Source organism: Tupaia chinensis, unplaced genomic scaffold, assembly GCF_000334495.1.
Source record: "Tupaia chinensis unplaced genomic scaffold, TupChi_1.0 Scaffold000354_1, whole genome shotgun sequence".
Classification (NCBI taxonomy): domain Eukaryota; kingdom Metazoa; phylum Chordata; class Mammalia; order Scandentia; family Tupaiidae; genus Tupaia; species Tupaia belangeri.
Genome location: NW_006159849.1, coordinates 7,723,438 through 7,745,254, shown reverse-complemented (window position 1 = coordinate 7,745,254; position 21,817 = coordinate 7,723,438). Strand labels below are relative to the sequence as shown.

At 43.2% G+C, this 21,817-nt stretch overlaps 1 protein-coding gene and 1 long non-coding RNA gene across 2 annotated transcripts in view; one reads left to right on the top strand and one right to left on the bottom strand.

The window, feature by feature from the left end:
- The window catches only part of APBA1 (amyloid beta precursor protein binding family A member 1), a 248,607-nt gene that overhangs the window by 20,788 nt on the left and 206,002 nt on the right, over positions 1–21,817 (top strand).
- Positions 6,586–21,049, bottom strand: LOC102491048 (uncharacterized). Its single transcript, XR_335151.2, has 4 exons — positions 20,789–21,049; positions 7,655–7,913; positions 7,275–7,334; positions 6,586–6,821 (listed from the first exon to the last, which is right to left on the bottom strand). It is a non-coding gene; the product is annotated as an uncharacterized LOC102491048 (long non-coding RNA).

Sequence of the window (21,817 nt, the reverse complement as noted above, 5' to 3'; positions counted from 1 at the left end):
AGTGGCAGTTTTCCGAGGTGGTTGTACCAGTTTACACTCCCAACAGCAATGCATGAGAGTTGTAGTTGTACCACATCAGCATCAGCTCCTGGTATCGGCCACTCAGCCTCAGCAGTTCCGGTAAACATGCAGTGGTGTTAAATTTATCTAATTTTATTTATTTATTTAAAGAATTATTTATTAATTATACTTATTATTATCACTGTATAATTTACCATAGTTCAGTGTGATCACGAGAGAAAGCAAGAAAGCAAGCCTCCAGGTCTGGGACTCGAACACGGCCAGCCATGTGGGAGTCCAGCACCTTAAGCAGGATGCCTGCCACCTGCTGGCCTCAGACTTATCTAATGTTAAACTTCACCTCCTCTAGTACAGGCAGGCTGCTTCTGTAGAGCCCACATTATGATGACAGGGAGCACACCCCCTTGGTCCGTTGGCAGTACAAGGACCTTTTGCCTGAAGCAGAGTCTTCCTCTGTCTGTGCCCTGGTGGCTCTAACCAGCCTTTAGCTTTCTCCCAGCAAGAGTCAGATACCAACACTGAGGTCCCCTAAACTCCACAGGGCCTGCGTTGGGCTCTGGGAATTCCTCTGGAAGCTTTCTTACTTGTTACCTTCATCTGCTTAGATTGCCATACCAAAATACCACAGACTGGGTGGCTTAAACAACAGAAATTTATTTTCTTACAGTCCTGGAGACTGAAGTTCAAGATCAGTGTGTCAGCAGACTTGGTTTCTCCTTGGCTTGCAGATGGCTACCTTCTCGCTGTGACCTCATGGGGTCTTTCCTCTGTGCATGCCGCTGGCACGTCTTCCTCTTCTTCGTCTTTTTTTTTTTTTTTAAGAATAGTCTATTATTATTATTTTAATTTTCTGTAGGGCACATGCACTCACGAGAAAGAGAGAGAGAAAGAGAGAGAGAGAACGTGAGAAAGTAAGCCACTAGGTCCAGAACTCAAACCGCGGTCAGCCACATGGGTGTCCAGTGCCCTAACCGTCACACCACCTGCTGGCCCCTCTTTTCTACTTCTTGCAGGGACAGCAGTGAAACTGGATTAGGGCCCTGCACTTACGACTTCATTTGTCCTTAATTGCATCTTTATGAGTCCTGTCCTCAAATACAGCCACGTTGGGGGTTAGGGCCAACGTGAGGGAGGCATTGACTGGCATAAAGTTTAGTCTATGTACTTGATCTGGTGTATGGGGGGTGGAGCACTCTGCCAGCTCTCCAGCCACATGGGGAAATCAAATAGCAGTTAGTTTTGTTTAAGTATAAACAGTCATAGTTTAAATGAGTTTGGAAAGGTTTTTAGAAATTACTAAAAGTAAAACACATATACTTTACATACAGTAAAATATACAAATGTTAAACATACAGCTTGATGAATTTTACATATGTGTAAACCTGTGCAGCCATTACCCAAATTAAGACACAGAACAGGGACCAGCAGATGCCATGATGGTCACGTCGCTGGACTCTCATGTAGTCAACTGCGGTTCGAGTCCCAAATCTGGTGGCTTAAAATTCATGCCGGGTGTATGTGCATGCATGCCCAAGATCCCGAGAGGAGAGAGGAGGAGAAGGGATTGCGTCGTGGCCATCCCTCCTGTCGGGGGGGGGTGATGTCTCACTTTCTGTCTCTGTCTTCCCAGTGAGAACAGAAACCCTATAGCAAAAATCTCTCTCTAAAAAAAAAAAAAGACACAGAACCTTGCCAGCGCCCTGTAAGAATTCCTTCTACACCTTCCCAGTCTGCACCTGCGCCTCCTAGAGAAGGCTGTCATTGTGACTTCTGTCATGACTGATGAAATAAACTCACACTTCAGGTAACGAGGATCACATGTACATTCTCCTTTGTTCAGACCCATTTACTTGGTATAATATCCGTGAGCCGTGTCTGTTTATCATCTCCATCAGCAGTCCGTCTACTGTTCATTGCTCTATGGCACCCAGTTACATAAACACGAAAGACTTTGCTCTCTGTTCTTCTGGATGGAGAGACTTCTGGGTTGTTTTTCCATTTTTGGCTATCACATAGTGACTATGAACGTTCTTGGGTCTTCCTCTCTTCATTCGTATTTCTTGGGTGTATATTCAGGAGCGTTCCTATGGTCTGTCCTCTGTGTGCACCTCTCTATGCGAGGGATGATCACAGACATGTCCCCAGTTGGAAACTGGATAGGCGTGTGTCCCATTGGAAACATGATAGTCACTAGAAATCATGATTTTATAATAAGCTCCTTTCTCTTGGATGTACTTCACACACATTCTTTGCAAGTCAAGGGTAGCTGTAGGTACACACATGCTGTTCTAACGCACTGATTTATTTTTGTTTGTTTTCTCCCCTGGTTTTATCATCGAGCTCTGTTAACTCACTACGATTTTGTTACTTTATATATCAAAGGTAAACGAGGCATATGCTTGTGAACTCACCGGGTACCGAGCAGGTTATTCACGCATATTTGAGGAATGTTTTTTGTTACACTCTGTTAAGAAGCCAACCACCATCTACTAACAGGCATTTGTTTGTTTTATCTGAATCAACAAGGTTATGCATTTAGAATATTTTCATTAAAAATAGTTTTATGTACAACATTACAAGCCAGTGCCCATTTTAATTTAATGTATTAGTTTAAATATTAATTGAGCTCCATCTAACCAAAATAGAACAGTTTTAGCCAGAATGCTGTAAAGCGCCTTATAAAAATGCCTAGAAATGATAAAATGGCAAATATTTGAAGATTGCTTGCTATAAGCAACACAGGATGTGCTCAAAGCACCGAGCATGCATTAACTTATTTAATCCTGACAACCTATGCAGTTATTGTCCCCACTTTCCAGCACGAGGATACGGAACCACAAAGAATGGCATGACTTGCCCGAGATGGCACAACCAGTGGATGACACAGGCAGGTTTTGAACTCAGGTAACCAGGGTCCAGAGCCGGTACACACACTATACCACACTGCCTTGTAGCGCAGTCTCTCAGTCTCTTATCTTCCGGTTTATCCATGGGGGACGAGGCTATGGGAAAGAAATCCTGCTTTCTCATCTCTTAGATGTGTTCTCAGCTTAGATGGAGGATGTGGTGTTAAAATTTTTATCATAACCTTCATAGATTCTATTAATCAGATGCTTAAAGGATGCCTACCTGCTGTCATTGTCTTCAAAAATCACACCCAAACAATACCACCTCCTCCATTTTTTAAGCCGAGGTTACACTGGGTAGATCTCTTAGAGATAAGGACTAGATGATCCTCTAGATCTTTGAAACTCTGAAAAACTGACCGTTGTAGACAAAGAAGAGAATCCTGAGTGAGTCAGGCCTTAACCACTGGAATCTGAGTGCCAAGTTCTTTAGAAACATCTGCCCTCAGTTGTGTTCATTCTGCATGCTGTATAGACAGTGTGCTGACAGTGTGCCAACCCCATGTGAGGCCCTGGGGTTGATGGGAGCAGAGCCCAGGAGTCCCTTCAGGAGCTGAAGGGTGGACCATAGGAGACAGGCAGATGCACGTGTCATGACCCACTGGTAAGTGCTCTGGGGGAGAAGAGAGGGGTAAGCAGGTGGCAGGGAGACCTGTCCATCAGGGCTCAGTCTGTAAAGGCATCCCTGTAGGAAAGTAAGTCCAGGGAGAAGGGAGAGGGTTTGCCAAGGCCCCTGGATTGGGCAGAGGCATCTGGAGAGGACAATGAGGGCCAGCTGGCTGAAGCTGAAGCCAAGGCCTGGTCAGGCAGGACCCCTAAGCTGCCTTGGGAATTTTGCTTTTTATTCTGAGAATAATAGGGAGCTGTTTTTAGCATTTCAAATAAAGAAATGACGTCAGATTTGTGCTTTTCCATGGTCCTAGATTGGAAAAGGGACAAGAGTAAAACATATTTATAAACATTTTACAGAATGGAAGGTGATTCCCATTAATTACAGAGCCTCCCAGGGAGGTTAGGATACTGTTGACAGAAGCGTATCCTGATTTCTGGAGAGAAATGGGCAGACTGGAGCCCAGTCGCAGTGTTCAGGCCGGAGTGTGCAGCCGTGTGGTGCTGGAAGCCACGTGGCTGACTATGGGTCAGATCCCAAGTGGGCTGGAAACACTCAGCAGGAGCGTGAGCCCAAGATCCTGACCAGCTAGAGGGCAGGGGAAAGGAAATGCAGTGTGACAAGACCCTATCGAGAATTCCTATCTGTCTCTGTCTCTGTCTCTGTCATGAAAGAAAGAAAACAAACAAAGAAAGAAAGGAATGGACAGGCTGCAAAGACATTCAGAGGTAAAGCCATCAGGACTTGGTGATAGCTTGGACGTGGGCAGTTAGGAGAAGACAGGTATCGAGGACCACTCCCAGTCTCTGTTTTGTGCTGCGGGAGGGATGGGTTGCCAGTCACATAATTAAGAGATGGAAAATGCAAGGTGATGCAGTTGAGAGGATGGGCAGGAAGGGAAGACCTTGACTTTAGGGTGTCTATGAGATCCTCAAGGAAGAGTGTAAGGTGGGTCCTTGGGATCTAAAATTCGAAGCAGAGTAGATCCACTAAACCACATGGATGCTTTCAGCTTCTGTAGCCCAAGCGTTGGGTTTTCTTTGTTTTTGTTTGTTTGGTTTTTTTGGGGGGGATACTTTACATATATTTTACATGAAATAATTAATAATGCAACACATACATCATCACACTAAAACAAATTATCAGCTGACCCAGGAAGTTACAGAGGTTAACACTTACATAAGTAGTGGATGAGGAAAGCATCCTTATTACCTTGAGGAGAGGTATCAGGGCAGAGGTTTTCTACAGAACTGATTCATAAAGTGTCCAGTTAACTCTGCTAAAGAATGGCAGTCAATATCTGTCTTTTGGATTCTGTAGAGACTGAGACAGACAGGTAGACCAAGTGTTTTAACATTTGGGAGTAGAGCAGGGAGCCAGGAGTTAGGCTAGTTAGATTTGCCTTATTCAAACGTTTGAAGCTTCTCTGTCCTGCACTTGGGGCTCATGTTGACACCGTAAAATGTGGGGCTCTCTTGGCTGGGTTGTCTGTGCTCTTAAACAGAAAGCTGCCTATGACTCTGAAAAGATGTGGGCCACTGTGAAATGAGCAAGTAGGCTGAAAAGAGAAATGGCTTTAGCTATGGTTTACAACTTTGTAAGTATTTGATCAGTTTTTCTTTCATATAGGAGTGGAAGGTGAGAAATGTTTATAAATGTGTTCTCATCGATGGGGAGGGGATCTTCAAAGAGTTCATAGAAAATATATATTATGAAAAACAGTGGATTTCAAAAAACGTTTGTACCAAAATAAACTTGTGTATTAATTTGCTTGTTCCATAAGCTTTCTGCCATCCCCTCATAAACTTGGCTGATGTATAGTTCATAGTACCGTGATCATGGTGTCTCCCCTTCCAGGTAAGTAGCGCCTGCTGATTCACTGAAGGAGTTCCTCTGTCCAGGGCTCTTGATATTTCTGGACAGCAGATTCAAGTGCTCCTTGTAACTTTATTGTCAAGTGACACCCATTTATGTTTTCTGGCCCTAGTCATGCCCCCCAAGGGCACTGTTTGGTGAGAAAGATGAGGCCCAGAGTCCAGTGATGGTGACTGTGAGGAGACGGCACAGAGGCCTTTTAACTGTGCCCTTCACTTCCTGGCAGGTGACCAACCCATCATCTGTCCAGGTGCTGTAAACAAGGACATCTGAGGTGCCTTCCAGGTCTGACCTGGAGTCTATGGAGGGAGCTGCAGTGTGGTCTAAACTGGGCAACAATGGCCGAAACTCACCAGCCCCACAGCCTGGCCTTGGATGTTCCAATCCCCCTGGAGGCCAGCCACCAGCATCCCAGCTGACTGTGTCCCCATTTTATTAGAAAGGACTTTCTATGGCCTCACTGTTCATAGGCAACTTTTGTTTAATTTCCTAGAAAACAATGCTGTTAGAAACAGTTTTGCTGGCGACTTTTGATCCTTGGTAGTGTTATTTCGTATTTGTGTATATGCCAGGACTTTACATCTCCAACGCAAGCATTCTGGTGTATTCAAGAAGCAATTTTAAGGGATGGTTGTTTGAAGAGGTTTGCTTTTCTGTTCAATAACATGCATGTCTCAAATGGTTGCTTTTGTGACCTTGGTTATACCTGAAGAATGAATTTGAGGAAAATATAGTCAGGAAACCTGAGAAAGAAGTGATTAGCTTTGGTAATTGTCTGCCCTAAAAGCTGTTGGGTGGAGATTACATGTAATATTTGGAGTTTGGCTGGTTCCTTCATTGTGATTTTTAAAGCATTTGCCAGTATCCAGACACTATGCAAAATGCTGATAAACTCTTGGGAAGATGGGTGTGTTTTTATAGCTTGATTTTAAGAGTAATGGCTTATTGAAATGTAGGCACTTATCTGCAGGAGGGAAGGAATACTAATCTAACAGCAAAGGCAGAACTGCGGATTCCAGATCCCAGGACTTGCTTTCTTTTCCTATACTTAGTGAAGGAAAGGGTTACGATCAATGGATAAGCTTTCTAGGCTTCAACAGTGCCTGCTTTCTGAACAAGAACGCTATAATCCCATTAAAATGTCTCACTGCTAATGGCACCTCGGGGCCCGGCTTCAGATATTTTATTTGATGACCAGGGTTTCATACTGCAGTTACAAAGGCGCTGGATCCTGGAAGAGGGGTTCTGAATATTAAGTGATGATGTGTATCCTGACAAGGTGGTGAAGAGACGCTGCAGGCCGGATTGGCAGCAGATCGCGGGCTGAAAGTCTTCTCCCCAGCGTGACAGGTGATTGAGGAGAGCCGTCCACCAGCCCCTGGTACTTAGCATGCAGGGCTCTGAGAAGCCTAAGGAAATAGTGTTTGTCACAGGTGCCTGACGCCTCGGTGTGTCTGGACCACTAAATCTCATCTGTCCATTCTCATCCAACTTTGGAACCACATGAGAAATAAACACAGGACACAAATGGAGCTCTATGATAAAGCTAGAAACTGTGATTTAGGGGTGCTACCCCCCGAGGGCACTCTGGAATTAGTGTGGCTCATGCTCGGGGTCCTGGCCTAGCAGGAGCAGCCAGTGCCTGGTCACTTACTTGCAGGTAGAGAACAGAGCAGAAAACACCCTCCTGGAGGCAGACAGAGGAGAGAGGAGGAGGAGGGAAGGGGTGAAGTGGGGGGTGCTCAGATTTCTTCCTGCGCTCTCTCTGAGGACAATGGAGGTTGAGGAGTTGGGTGGGATTAAGGTGGGGCTAGAGAGGCTGGGCTGTTACTCCCTGCATATCCCATGTGGGAACATCAGACCTAGGCAAGGAAGTTGATCTGAAACGTTCCAGTGGCAATGGCAGGTCATGGTCAGCATACCTGCAGAAGAAGACAGACACGTTTCTATATGTTTTAAAATAATTTTTCATCACTCAAGAGTGACATAATGCATGGTAGAAAATTATCAACTATATACAAGCAAAATAGAGAAAATCAATATCAGTCACTGCCCACTAACCCAAAATAATGACTGTGAACAAATATTTTGGTATCTTTTCCTGAGTGTGTAACAGAGAAGTTGAGTGTATACCATTTCGTATGCCTCTTTTTAAAAATTATCATAAATAATTCTAACAACTCTAGAAAATGATTCTTTACTATTGCTTATTAAAATAAAACCTTTTCTGCTTTCAGCTTACCTATTTGTCAGAGGTCTTAATTTAAACTGGTGGTCAGGATTGGTGAATGGATACACATGTGGTATTTGAAGTAAGATAAAATGGGCTGTGTGTGGTGCAGCAATAAAACATGACGCTCTGTGAAGCTGATCCATGTGGGAAGGTTCCGTGTTCACCTGTGACCTTTGCTGAGTACACTGGGCACACGTGTACCCATAATATGGGACTGTATTAAAGTTACAGGTGGGTCATCAAGGCCTGTTGGGGGTGCATCTCTCTCCTGTGAAAAAATAAATACATAAACCTTAATATTATAACAGCAGAGTAAAATAGGGGCCAGCACATGGCGTGGTGATCAAGGCACTGGATTCCTTCTTGGCCAACTACAGTTTGAGTCTTGGATCAGGCAGCTTGGAAATTATGCTAGGTGCGTGTGCGCATGCCCAAAATCTGTACAGAAGAGGTGAATGGAAGAGAAGAGCTTGTGGCGTGGCCATTTTCTGCTCTCCTCCAACCCCTCACCAAGGGGTGATTTCTCACTTTCCCTCTCACTGTCTCTCTCAGTCTCTCTCCAGTGAATGCACGTGCCCTATGACAACCCCCTCCCCCCAAATTTTAAAAACAAAACATTTATAATGTTCATGTATGTCTGTCAGGGCTCTTTACTATAGGCAGCAGAAAGTGGCTTTGGCCGCCTAAGCAGAGAAGTGACTGGGCAGCTGGGGAACTGGGAGAACTGGAGTGCTCAGAGGAAGGCTGGGCTTCCTGGGACAGCACCCAGCACCCAACCCCAGAACTGGTCTGACGAGAAAATGCCACATGGAATTTGTGCCAGGACCTTAACTTATCACAGCCATTGGCCCCACTATTGTCAGAGCTACTTCTGTATCAAGTACCCAACTTCATGGCCATCACCTCCCCTGAAGAGAGAGAGTGCTCCCCTCTCCCCCAGGTCCCAGCTCCTGAGTGAGCCTCTGTGCAGGGTCGCCTGGTGGCCAGAGCTCGTTCTCCCTCAGCCTTGTCTCTAGTTGCAAGGAAAAGTGGGCAAGCAAGTGTCTTGTTTTTGCCTCTTGGTTTGGAAGGCAATCTTGCCTCATTCAACCTGGACCAAAATGGCGAACTCAGCAAACATAGAACGCAGTCTGGGCAGTGGGTAAACAACAGAAGAAAAATATTTTGGTGTGTCACGTGATGAAGCCTTGCCTTCCCTGGGGTTTTCCAATAATGGACCCACTTCCTGTCATAATTATGGTCGCGATATTGACATCAGTCCTGTTGGCTCCTGTGGTTTGGACGAGCTGGTCTTCTTACCTGCCTGTCCCACAGACTAGGAAGATCAACTAAGATGACAGTACTCTGAAAACAGTAAAGAACATGTAAGTTATTGGACCCCTCAGCTGATTCCTTTGTATCTCCTTTCCAGTTCAATCTCTACCTGAAACTATTTTGAAGGTTAACATGGATCTGATAAACAATGAAGTGACTTCTGGCTTGACTCTCTGGCTGCATCTGACACCTCTCCACCCCTACTCCCTACTTCCACCCCCATGCATGATTGCCAAACCACAGACTGCTTCACCTGTGCCATTTTCCGGGGTTGTCTCTGTTTCTAGAGCCTTGATCTGACTTCTGTTATCTTCTACTAGGAACAACCACAGTCACCATCATTATGCTCATTGCAACTAGGCAATTCTTGAAACGTATTTCTGACTATCTGCCCCTGCTCAAAAACAATCAGTGACTCCCTACTGCTCACAGAGTAAACTCTGCTGCCAAGGGTCTTCACCATTAGGAACCTGGCTCTCCATCTAGCATTATTTCATAGTTCTCAACCAGTATCTTCAACTTCATGTATTCAAACCAATTACTGCTAACTCTTCAACAATGTGGGTTTGAACTATGTGGGTCTACTTATATCCAGTTTTTTTTTCCCTAGTAAGTATATTGGAAGATATAGTTCTGTAAATGCATTTTCTCTTAAGATTTTCTTAATATTTTTTCCTTTACCATACTTTATTGTAAGGACATAGATATATTATACACACTATGTACAAAACATGTGTTAATTAGCTGTCTTATGTTATTGTAGGGCTCCAGTCAACAGTAATTATTAGTCAAGCTTGGGGAGAGTAAAAATTTATATGCAGGGGCCAGCAGGTGGCATGGGGGGTAAGGTAATGAATTTCCACATGGCCAAATGCAGTTCAAGTCCTGGCCCTGGTGGTTTGAATATCATGTCGGGTGCATGTGTGTGTGTGTGTGTGTGTGTGTGTGTGTGTGTGTGTGCCCAAAACACTGAGAGGAGAATAGAGGAAAAAGGACTTGTGGTGTGGCCATACACACACACCCCCAGGGGTGTTTCTCACTTTCTCTGTCTCTCTCCAGTGAGCACCTGTGCCTTATGGCAAAACAAAACACAACGAAAATTTATATGCAGATTTTCAACTGGTTGGGGGGTTGGTGCCCCTAAGCTTTGTGCTGTTCTAGGGGCAACTGTACTTGTGGTCTCCCCAATGTGCCCCTGTCTGGCTTTGTTCAATTTTGTCTTCTTCTTACAATGCCTTCCCTCAGTTTCATCTGTCAAAATATAAACCTTTTCTCTGATTCCTAAACCATGTTGTATCTGGATTCTCCTTTGTAATTGTGTTTTGTTGGAATCTTCTCTATTTTTTCGTGGTCAGTCTTGGCAGATGTCTGTCTTATCAAACCTTTTAAGGAACCAGCTTTTGGTTTTATTATTGTAGTTGTCTAGTTTATTGACTTCTACCTTAATTATTTCCTTCCTTTTGTTTCTGAGTTTGCTGTTATTTTTCCAACTTTTGCATTTGTGTGCTCAGCTTATTTACTTTTGAACTTTGTTTCCTGATAAATGTACTTTAAACTTTACATTTTCCTCTAAGTACTGCTTTAGCTATGTCTCTGAATTTTTCACATGTGATGTTTACATTCTAATTCAATTCTAAATGCTTCTCCTTGACATTCTTCAAGACCTTTTATATATTCTGCCTCTTTTCTAAAACACCTTTCCCATCACCCATACAGGATCTGATTCACTTTGAGGATATTTTTCTTTATAGCCTTCTTCTTATGATCTGCCATACTGGTATCTGGGTGGACGCTTTCATCCCTGCACTGAACAGTCGTCTCTGGCATGTGTAAGGACTGTGTTCATCGCTTCTGCTCCAGCCCCTATCATAGTGCAATAGTAGCAGGTGCTTACAACTAATAGATTGGCTGGAGCAAAGGACTTTTTTTAACTCCTATGTACTGAACACTCCATAAGGCTCAATCCACAAGTATTTACTACATTTATTAAGCACCTTCTGTTTATAAGTCACTGTGGGAAGGTCCTGTGGGTGAGTTTAAAGGGTAAATCCTTGAGATCCTCTCTCTCTCTCTCTCTCTTTCTTTCTCTGGCAAGTGAAAGCACATTATAGCAAAAACTAACTAAATAAATAAATAATTAATTAAAGTTGACTCTTCGGTGGAAGCCAGTAGGTGGCATGGTGGTTAAGGTAAGGGACTCTCACATGGCTGATCACAGTTCAAGCCCCAGACCTGGCAGCTTGAAAATCATGCTGGATGCTTGTGTGTGCATCCCCAGAATCCTGAGAGGAAAATGGAGGAGAAGGGATTGCAGGTTGGCCATGTCTCCTGGGGGGTGATTTTTCACTTTCCCTCTGTCCGTTTCTTTCCTCTCTGATGAGGACTTGCACCCTATGGCAAAAACCTAGAAAAAAGTCACTCTTCATAATACTATTATATACATTAAATATTCTTAATATCTATCAACTTACATTATTAATCAAACTTTTGCAAATAATATATCTCCCAACAATTGTAACCTTCTCCCCAGTGGTGGTTGTGCCCCAGATGAGCATTACTGACCTGAGCTTTTTTTTAATAGACCACAGATTAGTTTATTTTTAACATCCATCAAGCCATGAATTCATAAGGAATAGGTTCCAGTAGCTCAGGCTCCTTTCCATTGGTTCTCACAAAGTGTGCTTCTCTGGGTGGAGCAGGCTGACGCTTTGGTAGAACCAAGGTACCTTTCTCTTCGGCTTCTTTCTTTTTCTGGGCATTTTCCTTCACATTTTAGGAAGCTATCTCTGCTCTTAGTATGTTTAATATGCTCAATATGCACATTGATTCTCTTGGCAAGAATCTTGCCCTTAACTTGTTTGTTCACAACAATGCGGACAGCATGCTGGGTGACACTGTAGACTCTTCCAGTTTTGCCATGGTAACATTTGTGGGGCGTTCCTTTTTGAACAGTACCCATTCCCTTAATGTCTACAATATCACCTTTCTTGTAGATTTGCATATATGTCGCTAAAGGAACAACTCCATGTTTTCTAAAAGGTCTAGAGAACATATATCGGGTGCCTCTCTTCTTTCCCTTTGTGTTCGTCTTTTTGGTTAATTACTGGAAGATGGCAGTTCTGGCCAAAAGGCCTGACCTGAGCTTTTCAAACATGTTTTATTTCCCAATTTAAGTTTTACGATTTCCTAATAATAAAATGCTATATTCAAAAACTGTAATTGTTTCTTGGAAATGTTTAAAGCAATTTTGGTGTTTACATATGCACACAAGATGTGTGTCTATGTGTGTGTCGTAGATTTAGGAGTTGTACAAAAGATTGGTATTGCCTCTGAATATGCTTGTTCTTAATAGTATTTTTCACTGTATCTCTCTTTCTTTCATAATGTGCTTATTGTGGGGAAAAAGGTTGCTTTTCTTGTAGAATTATCTCCTCATCTGGATTTTGTTGATTGTTCTCTGTAGGATTATCAAACATGCTTTCTGTTCTCCGCACTTTATATAAATTGGTAGATGGCTCTAGAGACTTCATCAAACTCAGTTTTGATTATTTTTGGCACAAATTATTTCATAAATATTTTTTTCTAAATTTATGAATTTATTGGGGATTTTTAAATGCTGACTTCTAACTTTACCCACCACTCACTTATTAAGTGGGATTTTGTAAGGAGAAATTTCTCCTTGTCAGCTGTCTGATTATTGAAGTATAATTCATACTGGCAAGGCAGAATAACTGTGATTCTTTGCTTACCAGTTTTCAGTATAAAGAGTTGGTTTGCTCACTTCTTCCAGAAGTAACCAGGAAAGGGGAAGTTTTATTGTTGACTTTATTGTCTTGAATGTAAATATAGTTAATGTGTTTTAGTCCATTTCAGTTTGGCCAGTAGGAGCTTACTAAAGTTGGCTGCGGAATCCTTTTGACATACTGCTAAGTAGTCTTTCGCGTTTTAGTTTTCTTAAACATTAAGAGAAAAGATAAAGGTTATCTTTTCTATGCATGAGATGGACAAAGAGAGAGAGCACCTGCATTAGGGTCTTGACACTGCAATCCACACTCGCACCTCCCTCCACACACACAACCAGTCCCAGATCACATGCCAGCATATTCTGGGAGGTCTCAGGATTTGAACTGGGAACCTTCCAGTGCTGGATTGCTTATTAGAGTGTCATGGTTTACTGCTATGCTGTCATCTGTCCCTATTAGTCGTGTTGGATAACTCCTTTATTTCTGATGTAATAAGATGTTCCAGGTTCATCTTTTTTTTTTTTTAAAGCTCCTCCCTCCCTCCATTTCTCCCTCCCTCTCTCTTCCTTCTTTCTTTCCTTTCAGGGAGCAGGGCAGGCAGGTGTACCTTGACAGGGTCTCATCATGCCTAGATCCTCCCCTTAGCCTCCCAGCTAGCCTGGCTCACAGTTGCATACCACAGGTGTACCTGGTTGTTCAGGTGGACTCAGGATCTGAACCTGGGCCTCCCAGGTTACTGTAGACTGACACCTTACCGCCTGCACTACAAGGGTTGGGCCTCCAGGGTCTGTCTCTTCTGTATTTCTGCTTTAGACCTAAAATCAGCCATTTTCCTTAAGAATTCCAGTTTTTTTTAGTGAGAAATGGTATTTAGAGGGTCCAAGACTTTGGGATTACTGGCTTCCTCATGATTCCTAGGTCAATTTAATGGCAGAGGTAGGAAATATGTATGCATTTTTTAAAAGACAAAATACATCACAAATTTATACTGATCTTTCCCATTCCAATTTGATAGGATAGGATAACAACTCCACTTTAAAAGATAGCAATTCACACAGACTCATACAGCTTCAGTGAACTGCAGACCCCAGTTGAGAACAGACAGATAAAAATATTACTAAGAAAATGTCTTTTAATTGCAAACTATCCTTTCAAAATGGAGCTTTTGTAATGGTAATTAATAAAACAATTTAGTGCAAGTGACGGGAGCGGAGGACTGGATTATCTTAGCAATCAAAACCTACATAAATTCTCCTGCGGTTCTAGGGGCTCAGGCCCTCCAGTTGAGCAGCCCAGACCCAGTTTAATTTCTGTGTTATTCTCTTATGACTTCATTAAAGGTTGTATCTTCTCTCTTTTTATAATTAACCTTCTGAATAAGCACAGAAGCAGCTGAAAACGAAAGATTTTTCATATCTTTGCTCAGGCAGACACCAAGATGGTCTTTTCTAAGTGAACATTTGATGTGACTTTTAATCATTCTGGAGTCTTTTGCCTGAATGATTCATTAACGTATTTAAACATGCACATTCCCACATGTGCGCACGTATACACACACACACACACACACACACACACACACACACACCCCAACTGTTTAATCTCATACACATAAATGAAGAAAAGGCCAGGAGCAAGGGCTTTATCGTTCATTTTACAGAGTATTCACTTGAGCATTTCACTCATAAAGCTAGATCCCCTAGTGCTTTTGAAATATGATTCTCTGTACAAAAATCTGATCTGTACACAGCTCTTCAGCAATGTCTCTCTTGAGTAAATAAAGTTACAGCTTATCAGTTGTGTTGTGTTTTGGAAGAAATGACACTATTTTTAAAGCTTGCTAATGCTGCCCAGTTGTGGATTCTGTAGGAAAGCATTCATGGGAATGTCCTGATTCATAAATTATGGGCCATGATTAAATGAGGCTGGTCTGATTTTCCTGATTTTTTTCTTCTTTCTCTACTTCATATGCCCTGCCTCCCTTCTTCTTATGCTAAGTATCTCCTATCTGGCCCAATATTTAGCTATTATCCATCTTTTCTATTAAAATGTGACTTCAGCCTTTATTGTGCATAATTGTAATTTAAAAAAATAATGGCAGTTTTGAAGATCTTGTTTTATAGTTCTTTGGCTCTGACATGTTTCAAGTCCACAGTAAACTGACAGCAAGTGTTCCATAAGAAAAAACAGCTTCTCCGTATTAGAATTCCTTACTAAAATTACATCTTAGGAGTCAGCAGGTAGTGTAGTAGTTAAGGTGCTGGATCCCACATGGTCAATTCCATGGTTCAAATCCCAGATCTGGTGGCTTGAAAACACACTGGGTGTGTGTGCTTGCATGCCCAAAATCCCAAGAGGAGAATGGAGGACAAGGGATTGTGGTGTGGCCTTCCCCTCTGCAGGAGTGCTTTCTCACTTTTTGTCTTTCTGTCTCTTTCCACAAGCACACACAACTTACAGGGAAAAAAAAATCTAGAAATAAAACAAAACAAAAAACTGCTTCTTAGTCCGGGTGTGCTGTGCCGTGGCACTGAAACACGCTTTGCTCACTTTACTTGCTGGGCCAGTGTTTCATTGTTTCATCGCTAAAGCAGCCCACCGATGTTTATTGTAGAACTTTCTCATCTAGAGTATGACCTCAAGATGCAATTAGTGATTAATTCAGATTGTGAAGCTGAAAGCTGATGCTGGTGTCACCTTCTAAAATTAAGCTTCTGGTTATAATTAAGAGCTGCTGCCCTGGGGCATTCAGTATTTCTGATGGCTTGATTGCTAACAGGGAGAGTGTTAGGATGTTTCTTTTAACTCCCAATTCCACTAGGCCGGCCTGGAAAGGTGAGGTAGCATTAGAGGAACCTCTATCTGAACTCATTCTCAAGGGCATGCAGCGCAGCCTCGGTGGATTGCATGTGGATGGAGAGGAACTTTGATCATCGGAGAGAATGAGTACTAGCAAGTCCTCTCATCCCGCCGATTGAACAGAAGGTCAGTGAGGACAGCAAGGACTGCGAGGAACAGAGTCCCTCACTGCCTTGTGTGCGGTTACCCAGCTCCAGTGACAAAGGAGTTCGAAGTGGACTTTGGGAGAGCCTCAACCTCTGGCTCCACTGCTGTTTTTCATTCACACAAAGTATTCTAGGTGCTGCCTTTCCTTTGTGTTTTCCATGGCCATATGACACTGAGCTTGACCTATGTGTTAGTCTGAATCCCCAGCAGAAAACTAATCAGGTAACTTAGAAGAGTTTAATGAATGGATTGTTTAAAAAAACCATAGTTCAGAACGAAGTAAGACAAGAGATAATGTAGCCACTCAGGACTCGCAGGGGTGGGAGGCTTCTCCCCTTCTAGGCTTGAAGGAGTCAGGAGAAGGACTACCAAGGCCCTGGGAGGGTAACTGTCACTGAAAGAGAGGGCAACTGGGCACAAACAGGAATCTTAGGGAGGAGTTGACCAACCATGGCAACCTGGTGAGGAGGGAGCTAAGAAACAGATACCCAGAAGTCATGTTCCTGGGACCAGCAGATGGCGTAATGGTTACGTCGCTGGACTCCCATGTAGTTGACTACGGTTTGAGTCCCAGATCCAGCAGCTTAAAATTCACGCCCAGGTGCATGTACGTGCATGCCCAAAATCCCAAGAGGAGAATGGAGAAGAAGGCATTGCAGCATGGCCATCCCCCCCAGGGGTGATTTCTCGCTTTCTGTCTCTGTTTCGCTCTGTCTCTCTGGCAAGTGCACATACCCTATACAAAATCTCTTAAAAAAAAAAAAAAAGAAAAAGAAAGTCATGTTCTTTCCTCTCTCCTATCTCCTGCCATTGTCTCTTCATGGCTGGACTGAACCTGAAACCAAAGGACAAGGAGGCTCATTGATATGGAAGGATCACAGAATAGAGGGACACCTGGCCCAGAGGGGTGAATGGAAAATGTCAAATGACATTGATTTCCTATATAAATGTTGATTGTTTTATATAAGAAAATGACAAAATTTTAAAAAATTTTAAAAATTTAAAACCATAGTTCAGAACTAAGTAAAACAAGAGGTAATGTAGTCACTCGGGAAATTAAAAATTAAAAATTAAAAAATTTTAAAATTAAAAAAAATTAATTTTTAATTTTCGGATTAATTTCACATTTTACATAAAGTCCTCACCATGATGTATCAAATATGCATATTTTTTAAAATGGAGCACTTTACATTTTTTTGTCTGTTAAATGTTTTTTGCCTTTATACCTCATTCTTCCTCCCTTTCAATGTTATATTTTAGTCCTCTGTTTTTCAGACCAGAGGTGCTTTTTCTGAGCCCTGGAATGGTCACAACAGAATAGCATCTGATTCCAAGGGAATCAGCAGTTAGTGTAATGGCTATGTCACTGGATTCCCACGTAGTCAACCGCGGTTCGCGTCCCGGACCTGGTGGCTTAGAACTCACGCTGGGTGCGTGTGCGTGCGTGCCCAAGATCCCAAGAGAAGAATGGAGGAGAAGGGATTGTGGCATGACCATCCCCCCTGGGGGGGTGATTTCTCGCTTTCTGTCTCTCTGTCTCTCTCTGTCTGTCTGGCGAGCTCACGCGCCCTATAGCGAAAACATCTCAAAAAAAATAAAAAATAAAAAAAAAAGAATAGCATCTGTCCAAGTGTCCAGCATTGGCTGGAGAACTTGAGAAGGATAAATTATTTAATTTACAAAACAACTCTGTAAGGCAGCTCTTAAAAACACCTAAGTGGCAGGTGAGAAGATTGAATTCTAAAAACATGATGTCTTGCGCAGGATTGTGCAGGCAGAAAGTGCAAGCTCAGACAGATTTCACCTGCTCTGAGGCACCATCTTCTCCACCCTGGTGTCCCTTAGGGACCAAGTGACTTGCCTGAGCCAAGATCGTCAAGGCTGATGGATGAGCTTTCAATTAACCAAAGCCCCTAAGCATTTCTTCACATGAACACCCCTGTTTATTTATTTCTCCCCTGAAAAGAAGATGAAGAGAGGCCAGAGATGGCTGGAGAAAATGAGGCTGGCAGTAGTGTCACCGAGCGAGGAGAGAGTGGTCTCTAGAAGGACAGTTGGTCATTTCCGCTAAAGGCAGCAGAAAGTCAGATACATTAAGGACAAGAGCCCCTCACCCCGAGTGGATATGCAGAGATACTGGTGACTTTCAAGGGGAGTATTTGGGAGAGATCCCTTTAGAATGAACTGAAAAGTTAGTGGGGAGGCAGTTTATCTGGGTCCTTCCTTGGAGAAACTTAGCTGGGGCAGAGGGAAGAAACAAAGTGGTACCTAAGGGGGGTGTTTCTAAGACAAGAGGTACTAGAGGTGTTGGAAATTAATGAACAAGGTCCATAGATGAGGAGAGGATAAGTGCTAGCTTCAGTCCCTGCCCACATCGCTGGCCCCATCTCCTGATCACTCTCCTTCTGGTCCTCCATGCCAGACTCATGCCTGCTTCAGCACCTGTGCCTTTGTGGTTTCCCCTCCCAGCCACACTCTGCCCCCAGACCTTTGTAAGACTGGTTTCGCCTCAAAGTGGAGCTCTCAGCTAAAATGTCATTTCCTCAGAATGGACTTTCCTGGCCACTCTGTCTGAACAAGTCCCCTGCAGCTCCCCCATCTCATAACCCATGGAAACTCCTTCAGAGCACATTCCCTCCTTCTAGTCTTGCTCAGATGTCACCTTTAAAAAATAGATTTATTAAATTTTTATTTATTATTATTATTTTTAATTTGACCAGAGAGAGACAGAGAGAAAGAGAGAGAGAAGTTGAGAAAGCAAGCCACCAAGTCCAGACTTGAACTGTGGTCAGCCATATGGGAGTTCAGCACCTCAACCACCATGCTACCTGCTGGCCCCAGATGTCACCTTCTTGTGGTACCTGCCCTGACTGCCCCATTTAGACTTGTGACTCACTGCTCCTACACAGATGCACTTCCAATCCCCTTTATCCTGCTTTTATTTTTTTAATAGTACATATCACCGTTTAACACAGCATATAAATTGCCAGTCTATTATGACTTGAATGACTGTCTCCCTCCCTTGGTAGAATGTGCTCTCCATGAGGATGGGAATCCATATCCGCTTTCTCCAACGATGTATTTCAAGTGCCAAAACACTGCCTCGCAGGGAGCAAGAGCTCAATGGTGTGTTTACTGTACGTGACTTCCCTCCCCACTATAGGAAATTACTTGGATCAATTGTTTTCTTGCTTCTTGTTTGTCCCCCAACTCCAATGCAAGCAGACGCCTCGTCCCTCTTACTGCTGCACCTCCAGCTCTAGAACTCTGCCAGTACGTAGTAGTGCGCTATGTCACTGGATTCCCACGTAGTCAACCGCGGTTCGCGTCCCGGACCTGGTGGCTTAGAACTCACGCTGGGTGCGTGTGCGTGCGTGCCCAAGATCCCAAGAGAAGAATGGAGGAGAAGGGATTGTGGCATGACCATCCCCCCTGGGGGGGTGATTTCTCGCTTTCTGTCTCTCTGTCTCTCTCTGTCTGTCTGGCGAGCTCACGCGCCCTATAGCGAAAACCTCTCAAAAAAAATAAAAAATAAAAAAAAAAGAATAGCATCTGTCCAAGTGTCCAGCATTGGCTGGAGAACTTGAGAAGGATAAATTATTTAATTTACAAAACAACTCTGTAAGGCAGCTCTTAAAAACACCTAAGTGGCAGGTGAGAAGATTGAATTCTAAAAACATGATGTCTTGCGCAGGATTGTGCAGGCAGAAAGTGCAAGCTCAGACAGATTTCACCTGCTCTGAGGCACCATCTTCTCCACCCTGGTGTCCCTTAGGGACCAAGTGACTTGCCTGAGCCAAGATCGTCAAGGCTGATGGATGAGCTTTCAATTAACCAAAGCCCCTAAGCATTTCTTCACATGAACACCCCTGTTTATTTATTTCTCCCCTGAAAAGAAGATGAAGAGAGGCCAGAGATGGCTGGAGAAAATGAGGCTGGCAGTAGTGTCACCGAGCGAGGAGAGAGTGGTCTCTAGAAGGACAGTTGGTCATTTCCGCTAAAGGCAGCAGAAAGTCAGATACATTAAGGACAAGAGCCCCTCACCCCGAGTGGATATGCAGAGATACTGGTGACTTTCAAGGGGAGTATTTGGGAGAGATCCCTTTAGAATGAACTGAAAAGTTAGTGGGGAGGCAGTTTATCTGGGTCCTTCCTTGGAGAAACTTAGCTGGGGCAGAGGGAAGAAACAAAGTGGTACCTAAGGGGGGTGTTTCTAAGACAAGAGGTACTAGAGGTGTTGGAAATTAATGAACAAGGTCCATAGATGAGGAGAGGATAAGTGCTAGCTTCAGTCCCTGCCCACATCGCTGGCCCCATCTCCTGATCACTCTCCTTCTGGTCCTCCATGCCAGACTCATGCCTGCTTCAGCACCTGTGCCTTTGTGGTTTCCCCTCCCAGCCACACTCTGCCCCCAGACCTTTGTAAGACTGGTTTCGCCTCAAAGTGGAGCTCTCAGCTAAAATGTCATTTCCTCAGAATGGACTTTCCTGGCCACTCTGTCTGAACAAGTCCCCTGCAGCTCCCCCATCTCATAACCCATGGAAACTCCTTCAGAGCACATTCCCTCCTTCTAGTCTTGCTCAGATGTCACCTTTAAAAAATAGATTTATTAAATTTTTATTTATTATTATTATTTTTAATTTGACCAGAGAGAGACAGAGAGAAAGAGAGAGAGAAGTTGAGAAAGCAAGCCACCAAGTCCAGACTTGAACTGTGGTCAGCCATATGGGAGTTCAGCACCTCAACCACCATGCTACCTGCTGGCCCCAGATGTCACCTTCTTGTGGTACCTGCCCTGACTGCCCCATTTAGACTTGTGACTCACTGCTCCTACACAGATGCACTTCCAATCCCCTTTATCCTGCTTTTATTTTTTTAATAGTACATATCACCGTTTAACACAGCATATAAATTGCCAGTCTATTATGACTTGAATGACTGTCTCCCTCCCTTGGTAGAATGTGCTCTCCATGAGGATGGGAATCCATATCCGCTTTCTCCAACGATGTATTTCAAGTGCCAAAACACTGCCTCGCAGGGAGCAAGAGCTCAATGGTGTGTTTACTTGAACTGACTTACCTCGCCACTATAGGAAATTACTTGGATCAATTGTTTTCTTGCTTCTTGTTTGTCCCCCAACTCCAATGCAAGCAGACGCCTCGTCCCTCTTACTGCTGCACCTCCAGCTCTAGAACTCTGCCAGTACGTAGTAGTGCTCAGTGGCTATATGCCGAGTGATTGATTGTTACATTCTCACTTGACTGAACTTGCTTTAAGCACAGCTGATCCAAGACTCTCAACCTGGACCATTGGTTTTTAGACCTTTGCTAGGCTTTTTCCTTCTGGAAATTTCTGGAATTCCATCTGCAAAAAAATATAAAATTCAGATTCTGAAGGCATTTTATGCAATTTGTCGTCATTATATAGGTGACATTACATCTGTTTTTACTTCATGGAAACTCTTAGTGTTTTAATGCTTAATAGATAATGCTCAAAAAATAAGCTTAATCATGAACTATTCCACTAGAAGGAATTTCAGAGTGTATCTAAATCTGTGGCAAAATCATGGTTACTATCAGGAATAGGCTAACATTAACTGTCTACTTGTAATATGAAGTAAAATTCAACTAAGGGGACCAGCAGATGGCAAAGTGATTACGTTGCTGGACTCCCACATGGCCAACTGCAGTTCGAGTCCTAGACCAGTGGCTTGAAAAGCATGGCAGGCACGTGTGTGTGCATGCCCAATCTTGGAAGGAGAATGGAAGAGAAGGAATTGCAGTGTGGCCATCCCTCCAGGGGGTGATTTCTCACTTTCCCTCTCAACGTCTCTGTCTCTCTCTCTCCAGCAATTACATGCACCCTAAGACAAAAACCTCTTTAAAAAATTCAACCAAGCACTAAATATTGCAAATATGAGCTAGATAACCTTGTCATTAATCAAATATTTGTCACTGTCATTGGATAAATAAAGGAAAGAACTGATGGAATCCTGAACATATATTAGCTATATTTTAAAGTTATAATAAATATAGCATATATTAATATAATATAAACTTATATATAATTCAATTTATGTGTTGGCTCCCCCATTGAAGGGATCACAAT